Source organism: Lolium perenne, chromosome 2 (genome assembly GCF_019359855.2).
Source record: "Lolium perenne isolate Kyuss_39 chromosome 2, Kyuss_2.0, whole genome shotgun sequence".
Classification (NCBI taxonomy): Eukaryota; Viridiplantae; Streptophyta; class Magnoliopsida; order Poales; family Poaceae; genus Lolium; species Lolium perenne.
The window spans coordinates 167,188,527-167,210,083 of NC_067245.2; the positions used below are offsets into that span (position 1 = coordinate 167,188,527).

The following is a 21,557-nucleotide window of genomic DNA, read 5'->3' on the forward strand; positions in this document are numbered from 1 at the left end:
CTTTTAATCGAATACAATCTACTGCAATACTTGTTCTACTGTTTTCTGCAAACAATCATCATCCACACTATACATCTAATCCTTTGTTACAGCAAGCCGGTGAGATTGACAACCTCACTGTTACGTTGGGTCAAAGTACTTTGGTTGTGTTGTGCAGGTTCCACGTTGGCGCCGGAATCCCTGGTGTTGCGCCGCACTACATCTCGCTGCCATCAACCTTCAACGTGCTTCTTGGCTCCTACTGGTTCGATAAACCTTGGTTACTTACTGAGGGAAAACTTGCCGCTGTACGCATCACACCTTCCTCTTGGGGTTCCCAACGGACGCGTGCTGTACGCGTATCAAGCTCTTTTTCTGGCGCCGTCGCCGGGGAGATCAAGACACGCTGCAAGGGGAGTCTCCACAATCCAATCTCTTTACTTTGTTTTTGTCTTGCTTTATTTTATTTACTACTTTGTTTGCTGCACTAAATCAAAATACAAAAAAATTAGTTGCTAGTTTTACTTTATTTGCTATCTTGTTTGCTATATCAAAAACACAAAAAAATTAGTTACTTGCATTTACTTTATCTAGTTTGCTTTATTTACTATTGCTAAAATGGGTACTCCTGAAAATACTAAGTTGTGTGACTTCACAACCACAAATAATAATGATTTCTTATGCACACCTATTGCTCCACCTGCTACTACAGCAGAATTCTTTGAAATTAAACCTGCTTTACTGAATCTTGTTATGCGAGAGCAATTTTCTGGTGTTAGTTCTGATGATGCTGCTGCCCATCTCAATAATTTTGTTGAATTGTGTGAAATGCAAAAGTATAAAGATGTAGATGGTGATATTATAAAATTAAAATTGTTTCCTTTCTCATTAAGAGGAAGAGCTAAAGATTGGTTGCTATCTCTGCCTAAGAATAGTATTGATTCATGGACTAAATGCAAGGATGCTTTTATTGGTAGATATTATCCCCCTGCTAAAATTATATCTTTGAGGAGTAGCATAATGAATTTTAAACAATTGGATAATGAGCATGTTGCACAAGCTTGGGAAAGAATGAAATCTTTGGTTAAAAATTGCCCAACCCATGGACTGACTACTTGGATGATCATCCAAACCTTTTATGCAGGACTGAATTTTTCTTCGCGGAACCTATTGGATTCAGCTGCTGGAGGTACCTTTATGTCCATCACTCTTGGCGAGGCAACAAAGCTTCTTGATAATATGATGATTAATTACTCTGAATGGCACACGGAAAGAGCTCCACAAGGTAAGAAGGTAAATTCTGTCGAAGAAACCTCTTCCTTGAGTGATAAGATTGATGCTATTATGTCTATGCTTGTGAATGGTAGGACAAACATTGATCCTAATAATGTTCCGTTAGCTTCATTGGTTGATCAAGAAGAACATGTTGATGTAAACTACATTAAAAATAATAATTTCAACAACAATGCTTATCGGAACAATTCTAGTAACAACTATAGGCCATATCCTTATAATAATGGCAACGGCTATGGTAATTCTTATGGGAATTCTTACAACAATAATAGGAATACACCCCCTGGACTTGAAGCCATGCTTAAAGAATTTATTAGTACACAAACTGCTTTTAACAAATCTGTTGAAGAAAAGCTTGGGAAAATTGATATACTTGCTTCTAAAGTCGATAGTCTTGCTGCTGATGTTGATCTTTTGAAATCGAAAGTTATGCCTAATGAAAATCATAATAATAAAATTGTTACTACAGAAAATGCCATACAAGTTATAATTAATGAGAATATAAGACTGATGGCCGAATTGCGTGCTAGGTGGGAGAAAGAAGAAAATGCTAAAGAAGATAATATAGCTAAAGTCTGGACTATTACCACCACTAGTAATGCTAATGCTCCACATGTTGCTGCACCTCCTACTAATAATGGTAAAAGAATTGGTGTTGGCAATGTTTCCACTTCTAATGCAAAGCATGAAAAACTGCCTGAAACTGCTAAAACTGCTGAAACTGCCTGTGATAAAACTGCTGAAATTTTTTCCAACATTGGGGATGATGATCCCATTGCTTTAGATCATAATGGTTTAGATTTTGATGATTGCCACATCTCTGAAGTTATAAAGTTCTTACAAAAACTTGCTAAGAGTCCTAATGCTAGTGCTATAAATTTGGCTTTCACAAAACATATTACAAATGCTCTCATAAAAGCTAGAGAAGAGAAACTAGAACGTGAAGCTTCTATTCCTAGAAAGCTAGAGGATGGTTGGGAGCCCATTATTAAGATGAAGGTCAATGACTTTGATTGTAATGCTTTATGTGATCTTGGTGCAAGTATTTCCGTTATGCCTAAGAAAATTTATAATATGCTTGACTTGCCACCATTGAAAAATTGTTATTTGGATGTTAATCTTGCTGATCATTATACAAAGAAACCTTTGGGGAGAGTTGATAATGTTCGCATTACCGTTAACAATAACCTTGTCCCCGTTGATTTTGTTGTCTTGGATATTGAATGCAATGCATCTTGCCCCATTATATTGGGAAGACCTTTTCTTCGAACTGTTGGTGCTATTATTGACATGAAGGAAGGTAATATTAAATATCAATTTCCTCTCAAGAAAGGTATAGAACACTTCCCTAGAAAGAGAATGAAGTTTCCTTTTTATTCTATTATTAGAACAAATTATGATGTTGATACTTCGTCTCTTGATAATACTTGATATACACTTTCTGCGCCTAGCTGAAAGGCGTTAAAGAAAAGCGCTTATGGGAGACAACCCATGTTTTTACTACAGTACTTTTATTTTATATTTGAGTCTTGGAAGTTGTTACTACTGTAGCAACCTCTCCTTATCTTAGCTTTGTGCATTGTTGTGCCAAGTAAAGTCGTTGATAGTAAGGTTGATACTAGATTTGGATTACTGCACAGAAACAGATTTCTTTGCTGTCACGAATCTGGGCCTAATTCTCTGTAGGTAACTCAGAAAATTATGCCAATTTACGTGAGTGATCCTCAGATATGTACGCAACTTTCATTCAGTTTGAGAATTTTCATTTGAGCAAGTCTGGTGCCTCAATAAAATTCGTCTTTACGAACTATTCTGTTTTGACAGATTCTGCCTTTTATTTCGCATTGCCTGTTTTGCTATGCTTGATGGATTTTTCGATTCCATTAACTTTCAGTAGCTTTGTGCAATGTCCAGAAGTGTTAAGAATGATTATGTCACCTCTGAACATGTAAATTTTAATTGTGCACTAACCCTCTAATGAGTTGTTTTGAGTTTGGTGTGGAGGAAGTTTTCAAGGATCAAGAGAGGAGGATGATACAATATGATCAAGGAGAGTGAAAGCTCTAAGCTTGGGGATGCCCCGGTGGTTCACCCCTGCATATTTCAAGAAGACTCAAGCATCTAAGCTTGGGGATGCCCAAGGCATCCCCTTCTTCATCGACAACATTATCAGGTTCCTCTAGTGAAACTATATTTTTATTCCATCACATCTTATGTACTTTGCTTGGAGCGTCGGTTTGTTTTTGTTTTTGTTTTTGTTTGAATAAAATGGATCCTAGCATTCTTTGTGTGGGAGAGAGACACGCTCCGCTGTTGCATATGGACAAATTTGTCCTTAGGCTTTACTCATAATATTCATGGCGAAGGTTGAATCTTCTTCGTTAGATTGTTATATGGTTGGAATCGGGAAATGCTACATGTAGTAATTGGTAAAATGTCTTGGACAATTTGATACTTGGCAATTGTTGTGCTCATGTTTAAGCTCTTGCATCATATACTTTGCACCTATTAATGAAGAAATACATAGAGCTTGCTAAAATTTGGTTTGCATAATTGGTCTCTCTAAAGTCTAGATAATTTCTAGTATTGGGTTGAACAACAAGGAAGACGGTGTAGAGTCTTATAATGTTTACAATATGTCTTTTATGTGAGTTTTGCTGCACCGGTTCATCCTTGTGTTTGTTTCAAATAACCTTGCTAGCCTAAGCCTTGTATTGAGAGGGAATACTTCTCATGCATCCAAAATCTTTGAGCCAACCACTATGCCATTTGTGTCCACCATACCTACCTACTACATGGTATTTCTCCGCCATTCCAAAGTAAATTGCTTGAGTGCTACCTTTAAATTTCTATCCTCTACCTTTGCAATATATATCTCATGGGACAAATAGCCTAAAAACTATTGTGGTATTGAATATGTACTTATGCACTTTATCTCTTATTAAGTTGCTTGTTGTGTGATAACCATGTTCCTGGGGACGCCATCAACTACTCTTTGTTGAATATCATGTGAGTTGCTATGCATGTCCATCTTGTCTAAAGTAAGGGAGATTTACCACTAGAATGGTTAGAGCATGCATAATGTTAGAGAAGAACATTGGGCCGCTAACTAAAGCCATGATCCATGGTGGAAGTTTCAGTTTTAGACAAATATCCTCAATCTCATATGAGAAAATTAATAATTGTTGAATGCTTATGCATAAAAGAGGAGTCCATTATCTGTTGTCTATGTTGTCCCCGTATGGATGTCTAAGTTGAGAATAATTAATAGCGAGAAATCCGATGCGAGCTTTCTCCTTAGACCTTTGTACAGGCGGCATAGAGGTACCCCTTTGTGACACTTGGTTAAAACATACTATGCATGAGGCTTGCAACTTGTAGGATATAATTTACATGATACATATGCTTTATTACTACCGTTGACAAAATTGTTTCTTATTTTCAAAACCAAAGCTCTAGCACAAATATAGCAATCGATGCTTCCCTCTGCGAAGGGCCTTTCTTTTACTTTTATGTTGAGTCAGTTCACCTACTTCTTTCTGTCCTAGAAGCAAACACTTGTGTTAACTGTGCATTGATTCCTACATACTTTCTTATTGCACTTATTATATTACTTTATGTTGACAATATCCATGAGATATACATGTTACAAGTTGAAAGCAACCGCTGAAACTTAATCTTCCTTTGTGTTGCTTCAATGCCTTTACTTTGAATTTATTGCTTTATGAGTTAACTCTTATGCAAGACTTATTGATGCTTGTCTTGAAAGTACTATTCATGAAAAGTCTTTGCTATATGATTCAATTGTTTACTCATTGTCTTTACCATTGCTTCGAATCGCTGCATTCATTACATGTGCTTACAATAGTATTGATCAAGATTATGATAGCATGTCACTTCAGAAATTATCTTTGTTATCGTTTACCTACTCGGGACGAGTAGGAACTAAGCTTGGGGATGCTTGATACGTCTCAAATGTATCTATAAATTGTTATGTTCCATGCTACTTTATTGATGATACACACATGTTTTATACATACTTTATGTCATATTTATGCATTTTCCGGCACTAACCTATTAACAAGATGCCGAAGAGTCAGTTGCTGTTTTCTGCTGTTTTTGGTTTCAGAAATCCTAGTAAGGAAATATTCTCGGAATTGGATGAAATCAACGCCCAAGATCTTATTTTTCCACGAAGCTTCCAGAAGTCCGAAAGGGAAACGAAGTGGGGCGACGAGGCGACCACACAGTAGGGCGGCGCGGCCAGGCCTGGGGCCGCGCGGCCCTAGCGTGTGGGCTCCTCGTGGCGCCCCCTGACCTACCCTTCCGCCTACATAAGCCTTCGTCGAGAATAACTCCAGTACCGAGAGCCACGATACGGAAAACCTTCCAGAGACGCCGCCGCCGCCAATCCCATCTCGGGGGATTCAGGAGATCGCCTCCGGCACCCTGCCGGAGAGGTTAATCATCTCCCGGAGGACTCTTCACCGCCATGGTCGCCTCCGGAGTGATGTGTGAGTAGTTCACCCCTGGACTATGGGTCCATAGCAGTAGCTAGATGGTCGTCTTCTCCTAATTGTGCTATCATTGCTGGATCTTGTGAGCTGCCTAACATGATCAAGATCATCTATTTGTAATGCTACATGTTGCGTTTGTTGGGATCCGATAAATAGTGAATGCTATGTTATGTTGATTATCAATCTATCATCTATGTGTTGTTTATGATCTTGCATGCTCTCCGTTATTAGTAGAGGCTCTGGCCAAGTTTTTACTTGTAACTCCAAGAGGGAGTATTTATGCTCGATAGTGGGTTCATGCCTCCATTAAATCTGGGACAATGACAGAAAGTTCTAAGGTTGTGGATGTGTTGTTGCCACTAGGGATAAAACATCAATGCTATGTCTAAGGATGTATTTGTTGATTACATTACGCACCATACTTAATGCAATTGTCTATTGTTTGCAACTTAATACTGGAGGAGGTTCGGATGATAACCTGAAGGTGGACTTTTTAGGCATAGATGCATGCTGGATAGCGGTCTATGTACTTTGTCGTAATGCCCAATTAAATCTCACACTACTCATCATAACATGTATGTGCATGGTCATGCCCTCTTTATTTGTCAATTGCCCAACTATAATTTGTTCACCCAACATGCTATTTATCTTATGGGAGAGACACCACTAGTGAACTGTGGACCCCGGTCCATTCTTTACATCGAATACAATCTACTCCAATACTCGTTCTACTATTTTCTGCAAACATCATCATCCACACTATACATCTAATCCTTTGTTACAGCAAGCCGGTGAGATTGACAACCTCACTGTTAAGTTGGGGCAAAGTATCTTGGTTGTGTTGTGCAGGTTCCACGTTGGCGCCGGAATCCCTGGTGTTGCGCCGCACTACACTCCGCCGCCATCAACCTTCAACGTGCTTCTTGGCTCCTACTGGTTTGATAACCTTGGTTTCTTACTGAGAGAAAAACTTGCCGTTCTACGCATCATACCTTCCTCTTGGGGTTCCCAACGGACGTGTGCTTTACCGTCACAAGCAGCATATTCCATATTCATCGGATCCCAACAAACACAACATGTAGCATTACAAATAGATGATCTTGATCGTGATAGGCAGCTCACAAGATCTAAACATGATAGCACAAGAGGAGAAGACAACCATCTAGTTACTGCTATGGACCCATAGTCCAAGGATGAACTACTCACGAATCAGTTCGGAGGCGATCATGGTGATGTAGAGTCCTCCGAGTGATGATTCCCCTCACCGGCAGGGTGCCGGAGGCGATCTCCTGAATCCCCCGAGATGGGATTGGCAGCGGCGGCGTCTCTGGAACTTTTCTCGTATCGTGGCTCTCGGTAATAGGGTTTTCGTGACGGAGAGAATAAATAGGCGAAGAGGCAGAGTCGGGAGAGGCTCGAGGGGCCCACACCCTAGGGCCGCGCGCCCCCCTCCTTGGCCGCGCCGCCAGGTGGTGTGGGGCCACCTCGGCTCTTTTTCGTTTCCTCTTCGGACTTCTGGAAGGCTCCGTTGAAAATAAGACCCTGGGCTTTTGTTTCGTCCAATTCCGAGAATATTTCCTGTGTAGGATTTCTGAGTCCAAAAACAGCAGAAAACAGGAACTGTCGCTTCGGCATCTTGTTAATAGGTTAGTGCCGGAAAATGCATAATAATGATATAAAGTGTATATAAAACATGTGAGTATTGTCATAAAACTAGCATGGAACATAAGAAATTATAGATATGTTTGAGACGTATCAAAAACCCTCTCCAACAAAGTGAGGTAAAAACTACGGGCGCAAGGCAACAAAATTTCACTATATTGAGGAGTGTTTATAATATTGTGGGTTATCTTATGAAGAGATTAGCCATAGCAGGCGGCTTACAAAATATAAATAGACGGTTATGACTCTAGTTCGCTTGTCAGGAATTAACCTTTCTTTTTTATATTAATTTGGATTACAAAATAGCATGTACGTCATTCCCATATTCATTATTTTTGCCGATATAAAACACACAATTATGATACTAATCTTGCTCTAACACTAGTATGTTAGCTATATGATGCATGTAGTTAAGTACTAAGTACTCACTTAGATGTCCATATGATATGTAATATAGTTCTAATAACCTCTTTGGTGTGTGTTATGGTAACCTCACAATATTTGAATGTGGTGAGCACATATAATAGGTATGTGCACTAGTAGGAAAAACGCTACTACCCGCGTGTGGAATTTTCCTACTGGTCGGGAACCCACGCCCGCGAATGCTATCTCGCCACTGCTATGTACTACTACTCGCGTGGGAAAACAACATGCGAGCGATAAACACAGCTACTGGTCGCATGCTACCTGCACACGCTGCTACCGCATTAAGTTTTTTGCTTAAAGAAAGGCGGCCGGTGGGCTGCGTATGGCCACCGGGATACAGATCAAGCGGGGCATGTCGTTTGCGAGAAGCTTTGCGAGTGAGCTCGCCGTGTTTTAATTTTCCACCCAAATTAAACTTACAATGTCCATGGAGAAGCTCCTGCTTGCAACTACAACGTCATGAATCCTGAATACACAATGGGCTACTATCTAGCCAATGTCATATATCCTGATTGGGCAACTTTAGTGAAGAACATTCGTCTTCCAGAAACAAGGAAATAAGCTGCATTTTCCAAGGCACAAGAGGTTGCCCGAAAGGATATTGAGAGAGTTTTTGGTGTTTTGCAAGCTAGATTTGCTTTCGTTTGTGTGGTCTTGCTCGTTTTTGGGATATCAAAACCCTCAGAAACATCATGACATGTTGTATTATTCTTCACAACATGATCATCAAAGACGAGAGTGGTTTGGACTTGGAGTGCTTCTATGAAAATCTTGGGAACACGAGGCCACCCATGAGCAGCTCCAACAAGATCTCATCGACGACCTCTTCTTATTCTTCCTAAATAGAACCCCCATCCTCACCTTTCTTAGGACTATCAAGGCTTCTCAAATTAGGTATATGGCTATGAAGGCCTCTTGAATTTGTTCAACGGTAGAAGCTTTGAACGTAGACCCAGATACAAATCTTTCACTCACTGAAAAGTGAAAACATGTGACTATATCGTCCTAAAAACGGATGTCATGGGAAGAAGTGGCATTTAGAAGTGTTGTTGACTTTACATTTAGGTTTGGCATAACAAATCTTGCACTACCTTTTCGCACTTAGGTGCACGACATCCCATTGGTAATGATTCTACTACGGTGCTGCAAATTTGCAAGTTGATCCTATGTAATCGTCGATGTTCATTGCATTCGTCCAAAATGACTTCTTAGGATCAAAGAATTGCTGCAATTCTTCTTGAATAGTAGAGATCTTCCGTTCGAGAGTTTCTTTGAAAATCTTACCTAAACTCTTCCGAGTGAATTTGAGAAAGGCTATAAACGAACGAGTTAATATCATTGCTTCATTATAGATTGAGATCTTCTTCGGATTTGATGGACAAATAGATGGAATAGTAGCAAATGCGAGCAGTGGCCTCCAATGATCAACAATTCTTATTCCATTTGTGTATGCGTGACATTAAACATTTATTTCTCACTAGTTGAATGCCCGTGTGTTGGCACAGAAGAATATATGACGTATAAATCCTTCATGTAGTTGGTATTTTTTATTCCCTCATATCGATATTTTCACTCTCAGATTATCTATGGACTCTCTTGCTAGTTACTACCTCCGTAAGTTTTTTTAGAAATCTAAAAGCTTGTATTTCGAAACGGAGGTAATACTATTTTTCATATTGGTAATCTGGTCCATGTATATGATTTAATATGTTTTGCCGCTTGCACCTAGGAGCTGGAGTTGCTGAGTGAAAAGGCAAACTGTTTATGCATCCCCAGTCTGAATTGATCCCTTTCTCGGAATTTGCTAATAGCCATTTATCACCTAAGATTGTACTCTTGAACTCGTTACATATATTCAGGGGAAAGTTTGCTACAGGACACTGTTATTTTCCGGCATTTGCTGAAACACACCGCTCGATTATGTCTTTGACAGGTACCATTATAATTTTGTGGCATATTTGCCAGAACACACCACCTAACTAACACTACAAGAAAAGTTCTGATAGACAACGTCTCAAAATCGTCCGCTAAGGGGTATTTTTCGTCGCCTATGGGCCTAACCCGACGATATGGGTTCTGTTGTGGAAACTGCGTCAGGCAAAGTCCTACGACGATTTTTTCGGTCCGTCGCGCTTGGGCGCCCTTCCGCCACGGAAAATCGGACCGTTGCCCAAGTGTTTCCGGGAGCCCGTTGATCACGACGTCATGCAACCGACACGTGGCGAGACGCTGTTAATCGCGGCGCTTAACGGCGTTAACCGGCTGAAACCCCGTGGTAGATGGTAGGCCCACACGAGGCCTGCCACGTCTTAAGCGGGCCGGCCCATTAAGTTTACGGGCCGGGCCAGCTGACTTAGTTTGACCGGTCAACTATATAGCTGGGCTGGTCCATTAGTTACGTGGGCCGGGCCTAACTCTAAAGTTGACTGGTCAAAACTTTAATGGGCCGGCCCACTAAGCATGTGGGCCGGGCCGAATGCACTAGTTTGACCGGTCAACAGGCAAAAGGGCCGGCCCACAAGACATGAGGGACCCACTTTCCTGTTATCGGGCCGGCCCATTTAACAAGTGGGGTCCGCCTTAAAGCAAGTGGGCCGGCCCAAAAAATTATTGGGCCGGCCCAATTAGCATGTGGGTCCCACTTTCCTGCTATCGGGCCGGCCCATTTAGTACGTGGGGTCCACACTAGATCAACTGGGCTGGCCCAACAAGCCAGTGGGCCGGGCCAAAAGCACAGGTGGGTCCCACTTTCCTGTTAAAGGGCCAGCCCATTTAGTATGTGGGGTCCACCATATAGCAAGTGGGCCGGCCCAACAAGATAGTGGGCCGGGCCAAAACACAGGTGGGTCCCACTTTCCAGTTAAAGGGCTGGCCCATTTAGTATGTGGGGTCCACCATATAGCAATTGGGCCGGCCCAACAAGATAGTGGGCCGGGCCAAAAACACAGGTGGGTCCCACTTTCCTGCTAATGGGCCGGCCCATTTAGTATGTGCGGTCCACCATATAGCAAGTGGGCCGGCCCAACACGCTAGTGGGCCGGGCCAAAAACACAGGTGGGTCCCACTTTCCTCTTAAAGGTCCGGCCCGTTTAGTATGTGGGGTCCACCATATAGCAAGTGGGCCGGCCCAACAAGATAGTGGGCCGGGCCAAAAACACTGGTGGGTCCCACTTTGGTCTTAAAGGGCCGGCCCATTTAATATGTGGGGTCCACCACAAAAGCAATTGGGCTGGCCCAACTAGTTAGTGGGCCAGCCAGTTAGAGCCTCAAAGAGGGTGGGGTCCACCCTCAAGCAAGTGGGCCGGCCCAATTAGAGTGTGGGGTCCACCGTAAATCAAGTGGGCTGGCCCAATAAGTAAGTGGGCCAGTTTAGTTGTTGTTTATATGCCGGCGTAATAGGCGCTTTAGGATTTTGCGGGCCGGCACATATGTGATTTCGCTTAATTGGGCCGTTTAAGGGATGGGAATTCGTGATTTAGATACTGAGAATATTTACGCAGCATTGATTTCTGTCGGATAGCCTCACTTACCACAAGCACCAAAGAAAAAATGCGCGAAAGAACTATAAAAACTAACTAAATATTACATCAGCTGCAAGGCTTTGAAAAAATATTACAGAACCCAGAGAAATTGAATGGTAATTAAACCTAGCAATACAATGAAGCGATCCGGCAATCTTTTAAGTTGTCCATGCAGCACCTATATCTGAAACAAAGACATTACAAGTTAAGACAGCAACTATGGAAACACAAAGACACTGCAATATTGTTTGCCAAAGAATTTGAAACTCATCATTTCGTCGTTATAACAAGATCATTGTAATGTGCACAATAAGCAAACAAAGAGTGCATGCCGCATACCAACAGCCAATATAACAGAGCATGTTAGAATGAAACAGCAGACTTACTACTGTCGAGTCCCATGCAAACCAACATGTTCAGGGAGTACAAAATTGGCATGAACAACATAGTAGCAGGCTATAAATTTTGTAACAACGACTGAGCAAGATGAAGTTATGATGGCTACATCTACAGAGCAGGGAATGTAAACCAAAAATAGAAGTTACGATGGCAAAAGCTAAAGAGGAGGGAATGTGAACCAACATGTGCCAAGTGCAATTACTTCATTTTGGCCGTGAACTAAATAATACTCCTGAATTTATAGTGAAGGGGATGCAAATCAAGATGTTTCGGGATATAAACTTGTAATGAGCAACACATAGAGGATAGTTAATGCTGGAGCTTAGGATGGACCAGATACAGAATATAGTGGGATCACCTGTGAACTTGTATAAGAGGGAATGCAAACCAATATGTTCAGCTTTCCATATGTGAGGGTCATGCCAAGTCAGGGAAACAAGTCAATAATGCAGCTTTTGAAGAACAAGATGGCACGCAAAATTATTATCTAGTAGTATGACAAGTTTATTTGTACTACAGGCTAGATAGCAGAGTGATATCATGCCAAACTAAGTCCTTACTTTGTTAGCTTACAATGAACTAGATACAAAACAATGGCATCACCTGTAGTACAGGGAATGCAAGCCAACATGTTCATAGAGTAAAAAATTGGCACAAACAACATAGTAGCAGGCCATAATTTTTGTAACAACGACTGAGCAAGATAAAGTTATGATGGCTAGATCTACAGAGCAGGGAATGTAAACCAAATATAGAAGTTACGATGCCAAAAGCTATAGAGCAGGGAATGCGAACCAACATGTGCAATTACTTAAAATTGGCCATGAACTAAATAATAGCAGGATGTTACTATAATACCTATAATTTTTGTAACAACGACTGAGCAAGATAGAAGTTATGATGGCTACATCTACAGAGCAGGGAATACAAACCAAAATGTTCAATCGCTTAAAGTTAGCAATGAAGTAGAAAATAGCAACGTGTTACGGTCATAGCTAGGAATGAACTAAAAGAGCTACAGACAAACAAGCATCTGAACCCAGAACATGGCGCTAAAACAAGGGACTTACATTAGGAGAAGCACTCTGTGGGAGTCACAGCAGATCTTCCTGGGGTTGATAGATCCGGTGATGAAGTACGCTACATGTGCTACTTGGGGTTGGAGAGACGGCCATTACACTTCATGATTACTCATCTCATCTGCAAAAACGTAACGGCGCGTCGTTAGCACAAACAGGTTCCCCCAAGATTAAACAAGAACTTGCAGGCAAGCAATAGAAAAGCGACAGTAGAAGAGTTTAGATCATGCAAGGCGCCGGTGAAGCAGATCCGGTTCATGCACAGCGGTGTCGGTGAGCTAGATCCGATGCGGTGGACGACGGATCCGGCGAAGCGGCTCCAGTGGGGTGGATGATACCGCAGCTGAAGCGACTGCGGTAGACTGCTGGATGAGTATATGGTTTTGAGGTTCGGCGGGGATGATCCAGTCCGGTTGATGACGGCGTCGATGAAGCGGCTCCGGCAGACAGCCGGATGACGAGGATCGCGAGGCCTCGGGTAGGCCAGGGAAGTCCGGTGGGGATGTTCCGGTGCGGTGGTCGTGGAGGTGGGAGAGAGAGGGACTTGGGAAGTTCCGGTGGGTGGTCTCAGAGGAGAGAGTGAGGGAAATGAATTTTTTTTGGAGAGTTTCGGAGCTAGGGAGGTGGTGATCGAAAAAAATGACGGGTAGACCCCCCACCAACCGACTTATGCATGGACGTTGTTGTCATCTTTACGAGGGTAGAATGGGAAGTTAGAGGCGTGTGAAATATTTGTATTTTTCGGGCGGGAAGTTTTGCCGCTGGAATGAGATTTCGAATTTGGCTACAGTCCAAGTAATACAAAAATATGAGACCGTACTAGTACGGCCAAGTGTCACATCAAGTCATCATCACGTTGAAAATCGGTTACCGCGATCATAATCATGATATATCTTGAAAATCAATTTTGAAAAGCCCTTCTGAAATATTTCGGGATTGGTACTAGGAGATTTTGCAGCTTGACTAAGAATTGATTTTGAATAAGGCTATGGTCTAAGTAATTTTTTTTCTTCGATAAGGGGATATGACCCCAGCCTCTGCATCGTGGTGATGCACACGGCCTTTATTAATAATCCAGTCGCAACAAAAGTATTTTTTTTTGCAAGGAGCAACAAAAGTATGTTGTACAGATGGTCCAAGTAATATACTCGTGATTGTAATATAAGGCCAGGGGTAGACCGGAACCATATCCTCTAACATAGAGATGACAAGTCAGGTAAGCACAGTGCTTAAGTAGTGCAAAACGTAGAAGAAAAATCAGGAAAATGTAACAAATACTGTACGTATTTACTGTAGCAATCACCGTATATTTTTACTGTATAAAAAAATCGTATAAATATTAAAAAAAGATAGTCATAATTTTGATTGTTACTAATTATCGTAAATGCATATGGCTTACATATATTATGGAAGTTAATTTAGATCAAATTAGACTTAATCATGTAGATGTGGAGAAGGAAAATTAGAGAGGTGTAGCTTACCCGACTTGTCTCATTTGCACGTTAGAGGATCTACTTCCTGGTAGACCATGCTACTTAGACTACTCATAGTGGGAGTAACTAAGGAGTATTAACATAGAGCTGGTTGTGGTAACTAGCTATGTTACCATAACACTTTTCAAGATAGAATGAGTCTACATACTAACTAAAACAATCATGCATGATAGTACTACATCTAAGTTACTATGCATTATGAAGGTAGTAACATAGAGTAGTGTCATATGCATGCGGAAATTCAATTTGGCTCCCGGGTGCATATGCTCCCTCTACCAAAAAAATCATATTTTAAAATGTCGAAAAAATTAGCAAAAATTTTTACATGTACATATTCATAATATATGTTCGTTCGTCAAGTTTCACGAAAAACCAATATTTTTTGTGGTCTATGTAAAAAAGAGAAAACTTATCTTGTGAAAAGCATTATTTTTAGTACTGTATTTTATCTTTTTACACACGTCACATGACAAGTCGCAACTTTGTAAGGGCGTAGCACGAGAAGATGTACATGCGAATTTTTGTTTCATTTTTTTGAAATTCAAAATATGTGTAAGATGCATTTCAAAATGGAGGGAGCATATGCTCCTATGTTTCAAAACACCACTCCCGCATGCGCATGACACTACTATACGGTCACATCAAGTCATAATCACAACCAAAATCAGTTCCCATGTACTATCTCCTAAAAAACTTAAATTTAAAACGCGTAGCGAATATTTTGGATTTTATTGGCGGGAGATTGTAGCGCTTGATGATATTTTCAATTTAGTTGGCGCTAAAAAAATACTGTACTAGAAAAATTGGTAGCTTACTGTAGTACTGCCTCCTTTCAGGGATACAAGGACAAGGACCCATCAACTAAAATAATGTATGAAAATGGTCACCAATGGGCCAACTAATAGTTATACTTTTCCCATGCAGCGCAATATAAAAAATACTACAAATCAGATTAAACCTTGATTAAATATTGGTGCATCCAATCCATTCAGTTTTCATATAATCCACATAACAAAGGAAACAACCACCCGTTACATAACAAGTTCACATAGACGCACCAACAAAATAGTTCAGCATCACAAACCCTTTCACACAACCAAGGGACACCTTTGATCGTCGTTGTTCACTGTGGTATTCAAAGATCTCCCACACTTTCTCAGGATGTTGCCCAGGTGGGCTTGACTTGCTTCTAATCCTGCAGTTATACGGTGGATGACTACTCTTTGTGCAGCCACTATTGCTCGTTCCTCTTTGAGTAGTTCCTCGAGAACATAAAAAGACAATGACTTGGACCTCAACCTGCGCTTGGGCTTTGACTTGGACTTGGACCTCGACAAATTAGTTGTGAACCCAAAGATTACGCAGAAATGTGTTGTTGGCTATACCATGACATTGTAGTACCTTGGAAAATGAATTCAGACATTCTTCCTGGGTTTTTTCTATACCATCTTTCTATGGTTTTGCCAGCTCCACTTTCATGTCAGACTGAGGAGTTTTCAGTTGTTACACATGTGTAAGAGAAGAGATTATAATGTGAAGACATGTGTATGAACTACCTCTAATAATCCTACAAACTGGCATGGCTGATTACCGCATATACATTTTAGTAAGAGCATGTTACATCATATTGACATGTCTTCTATTGCTAACACGTAATAGCAGGACTATAAAAATATGCATGGATCCATGTGTAGAATTCGTAATGTGCATGATATTGCTGAGAAGTATATAAGTGAATTGTACTAGCCCTTTCCACCAGTTCGGACATTTGGTTGTGTTGGCTAGTGCATGAAGCTTGACAAATATGACAAGATATTTCTGCATACAATTGAAAACCATAACTGACATTAGTAGAGAATACTTACAATAACACTCTGTGCAAAATGTCCAAATAAACCATTTCTCGTCATTCTGCACACCTTGAATTGCTCAAGTAGACTCATCTCTCCGTCTGTACTCTCACAGTATGCTTGCCTTGCCTTCTGATATTTTCGCAAGAGAAAATATAAATTAGTTTCACAACCACGTCACATGCCGACATGCGACAATTGAAAGTTTTCAAAAAAAAAAAAAAAAAAAATAGAGACATCAATTTACGATGTATATTGTGCATCTATAAATTCTAAATGATTTACTAATTTAAATATAGTTGTACAGATAACATTCCTTACCATACAGTAGAGGTGTCCAATCAAGCTACGAGATCCTGTACGCTGTTGTAAACGTACATTATTACGAGCACGCATGTTACTTCGAGCGATGAACTACAAATGAAGACTTGTGAGACACATGCTTAAAAAGGAATCAGTAATGTGATCTTGTCTCACTGTCTTCACAGAACATACCAAATTCTTTTGAGCAGACCAATACTCAACAAGATCACACCATTGATCATCAGTCATCTGTAGTATAGGAGAGGTTGTTGGAATATCGTTAGGAGTCCTCCCAGCAAAGTATCTCATCTTTAGCCTATGGCGCTCCTGGCGCAACGCTGAAGAGAATATGCTCCTGATAACAGTGATTACATTCTTCATGTCATCATCAAACTCAAGACATGTCTGTTTACAACAATGGGAACCGTTCATGTGTTAGATAGCTAGCCAACAGAAAGCTAGAGGGAATGTGAACGAGCAACATGGTATTGTTTACAAAAATGACTTACATGTAACATGTGCAGTAAACCTTCAAAATGGGAAGGGGTGTTTACGTGTTGTTTCCATGATGGAAAGATAGGAATTTGAGTCCTGACAAAAATGCCTGTGATCGATGCTATATTAGATGATTCTTGTGGATCCAGTGGCCTTCTGATACCTGCTATAACTGATGTGATGGTAAATCTTGTTCCCATTCGGGCAATCTTATTTTTAAGTGATTTCAAAGTCGTTGGCCCCCTTCGTTTTCTTGGTCGTGGTGGAACTGCAAATTTAAGCATTACATCAAGCTATCAAGGTATTTATGTAACGGAGCATGTAAGGGAACACGTACCTAATTCGGCCCCACCATCATCTTTAAGGAAGAAGTTGTCTCCGGCAGACTAAATGTCCAATGGCGATCGTGATTAGTTAGGTGTTGAGAACCTGCTGTTGAAACTGGGTCTGCTGTGAATTGTTCTTGGGTAACTGGATTGGCAACAGGTGGCTGGGGAACATGTGGTTTGGTATTTGCTCCGTCTACAGCTTTTAGACCAACCGATGTGGGGTTAGGTCGAAGCTTTTTATGTTGGTGTTTCGCATTACAATATTTTTTTTGCCTGGTCATCATTTTCAACTAGATTAGAGTGACTCTGAGTCTGAGACCTTGTTTTTACTCTGTTCACTGCATTTGTTTGTGATCTGACATGACCAGCTTGAACCCTTTTTATTTTTAGGTGAGCTGTCAGATATTGATCTTCCTGTTGAACTATGTTCTTCACCTTGTTGGTATTTGAAACGTCCTTACGTGAAGTCCCTGATGCCTCGCCGTAGATAAACGGTACTTCAATCAACAAAATCATATACATGCTTGATACGATTATGGAACATAAGAACAGCAAGCCAAGACATGATGAAACATATGTTATTATTATGTGTTAACTGAGCAGATGATAATGCTATAACTTGGGCTGGGTTGGACAGATACATCACAGTTATTGAAGATGCAACAATAATGCCAATGAAAAGAGCGAGCAATCACCTTGGGGGGTGGAGTAGGGTGCTTGACAAGGGCATCCTCTTTACTCAGGTCTCCCTCAGACTCTTGTTCAGTAGGATCAAGTTCTGAATAAGAAAATTGATTGTTATCGATGGAGACAAGATAGGTGTTTGATTGTTCACTGGTGATGCCTATATTTTCTCTTCGGCCCTCTTTGTACTCTACTACAGTATCTTTAGCATGCATTAGAAAAAAATGCTAACGAGATTTATCATGGAACTTTGAGTAGAGCAAAGAGAAGGGCAAATTAGTAGTAGCAAGTAGATGATAGCTCAAAAAGGAATAAAGCGTAGATCAAAATAAATGATTTCCATGTGCATGCCAATTGATGATTACAAGATTTATAAACATGCAGTTTAATAATGTCGACTAATCACTCGCAGCTTGACTTCTACTACAGTCATACCATAGGCATGTCACCGATGAACAAAAGGTTACGTAACATGCACTTTCGGCCGTTGGATCGAAAATGAGTAGACAAGATCAAGCACTGTAGTGATGTACTGTAGATGACCCTGTAGCAGATGTACTGTATCGATGCACTGTAGATTTGTCCCTGTAGCGATGCACTGTGGATTGTCCCTGTAGCGTCTACTGTTCATGTTGATCTGGCCCTCCATTTTCAGTCCAACGATCAGAACATGGTCGCATGTCACAACATCAGCTCGTGTGACATGCCTATTGCATGTCACCTGATCTCTGTCCAGTGTTTTAGTGGGGATTAGTGGGGATAATACTCTAGAGTATTGGGTGACAGCAGAATTCACCCAATACCCACAAAACCCCATCCCCAATCCACTAGGTAGGGGTAGAGTATTGGGGATTGAAAAAATACACTAAATTTTGCGGAAAAGTAGGGACAAGTGGGGATTAAACTCGCTCATACTCTAGCACCAAACATGCATTGGGGATAAGTGGGGATTTAAAGTTTGGAGCGGATTATCCCTGCTAATCCCAGTAAAACTCTAGTACCAAACAAGCCCTAAAACAGATCGCACGAAACTGATGTTCGGAAATGAAATGCATAACGGAAGCGGCTAAACACCAACCTTCGCATGGGGAGTGGACGGCTTTACGCTTTGGTTTCGCGCGGTGGACCGGTTGGTCGCGGGTACTACCCATATCACCGTGCGTTAGACCATGCAGTCGGGAAGCAGATCCGACGCAGCGGCGGAGGTGGACGGCGTCCCTGAGCAGGATCCGGCGCGGTGGGCGTCGGCTACGGTGGAGCACAAATGGTGCGGTGTGCGCCTTCGTCGGGGAAGCGGCTCCGGCTTGCTTGACAACGTCTTCTCGGACACTACAGCGGCTGGTCAGGAGGCTGTGGTGGCGAGGTGGGACGGTGGTGCACTGCCGTCGTCGGGCGAGATGCTCCGATTCGGTGGGTGACGCGTGAGAGATGTGGGATTCGGCGCTCGTGCTTTGGTGGTATGTTTTAATGGCTGGGGTGAGATTGGCCTTGGCCCGAATAAGAGAAGAACCGCTGGGGACGTTTTTGATGAAAGGATAAGATGGGAAATTCGAACATTTGAAAATTGGAGGCGGCAACCCGAGCTATTTTCGCCGGTGTTTTGGCGCTTCGTTGAAATGGTTTGGTGGATGCGCGAAAAAAAATGGACGCTGTCCGACCCCATCAAGGTCTCATTTGTAAGCATGGGCGGTACGGCAGCCATCCTACCTTGATTTTTAGTGAATATCCATTCATATATATGTGTTTTTTTCTGAACATTTGAGTACTTAAAACGGACTTCATATGACAAAGTTGCGCCTATTTTAGTGAACACTGCGTGGAGCCGATTTCGAAAACAAAACATGGACTAGGTACCAAAAAACATATATAGAATCGTTCTCTGCATTAAAAAGATTGATGTATCATGGATCTTAGTATATGTAAAATAACCTTGAGCTATTCATTATCATACGCGTAGAATTGAAGACTTCAGATATTTCTTTATATTTGAAAGAAACGCCATGTTTCATCCGACAACATTTATCATCTCATTGAGTTGGCGCTGATTTTATATTTGGTTACGTAAACAACTGAGGCTCCTTTGATTTATAGGATTTAGATCCTACGGGAATTATTCTACACTATTGGTTATATTCATAGGGAACATATCCCATATGAATCTTGTACTACAAATCCTATATGAACAAAACATTAGGTCATCCCTCAGGGAAAAATCCCTTTGGTACAATCAAAGAAACTCATATTCCCATAGGATTCAAATAGACAAGATGTACATACGTTTTTCCTATCCTATGACTTAAAGGACTCCTGAAATGGCTCGACAACAAAGATCATAAATTCCGAGTTGTGCATCGAGCAAAACATATTGAAAAAATTCTTGATCGATCGAATTACAAAATGATTTTCAAAAGAACTAAAGTTTTGCCATTGATCACATAATTGGTATGTATATAGGTTCTACTTATAATAAAATATGTTTTGGTTTATCGGGATTGCGTTAGAATTACATGCATCACAATGTCTCGGGACTATTTCGGTATTTACCTCTTCTTTTAGAGTTTGCCCTATCTAAGATTATTTCCGACATTCGCCAATGTTTGCAAGGAATGGCATGCAGTCGATTCCCACCCTGTTTTGGAAAAAATGAAGAAAAAAAGTGAACTTGTGGCTATAAAATGCTAAGCTTGAATTTTGTTATGTTTTTTAAAAAAAACTAGCTTCAAAATATGGCCTACCATTTTATATAAAAAACCATGGGTCTTAACGAAAATGCCCAAGGTAAAATGTGCATTACCATTTTGGGGAAAGGTGCAATAAGATTTCATTTTATTGTGGGAAACAAATTGTTGTTGTTTTTTTTGCCTTTTCTGAATAGCTAAAAAGGTGTCATCTTTTTTCCATACATTCCATAATGTCATAGAACATAAGCATCCGGTGTCCAGATATAGCAACAATTCAGTATAAGACAATACTAACATAGTTTCCATAAAGTACTGCTAACACATAAGAAAACAAAAGATCTAGATGATGACCCAAGAAACAACATCCTTGTATATAATAACAATCTATTGACCATATGGCGGCTTTTGCATCACCCTATCAAAATCATCTGCCTTCAAGCACGAGAGCAGAATGTCGACACGTGCTTCAACATGTTCCAAGATCCTCTTGATGATCTCATGGATATCTCAGATCACCGAATAGGAATCAAAGTTGTCAGCCACTAGCTTCGATGAAAAAGAAACATCGTTGTTGAAGGCGTCGATCTTAGGAGTCCCCACATTTCATTACTTGCAAGACCAAGATGATCAAATTCCCTTTACTTCATAAGAATGTCTGGATCGCTGACACGATCGAAATCTTTGCTAGTACCCTCCTTTGGCCGAATTCAAATTTGCATCAGATCTTGGTGCCCATGCCTTTGGTACATGCGGGTAATTTTTTGCCAATATGTCGTGCATTGCACATAGCGTCCTACTGTACAGGGGTACTTCTACATATCTTCTTCCAAATATAATTTAATTTAT

General features: G+C 40.9%; 1 pseudogene; it reads right to left on the bottom strand.

The window, feature by feature from the left end:
- Nucleotides 1-8,603: 8,603 nt before the first annotated feature.
- LOC139835653 (ATP synthase protein MI25-like) lies at nucleotides 8,604-18,679 on the bottom strand (annotated as a pseudogene).
- Nucleotides 18,680-21,557: the final 2,878 nt, after the last annotated feature.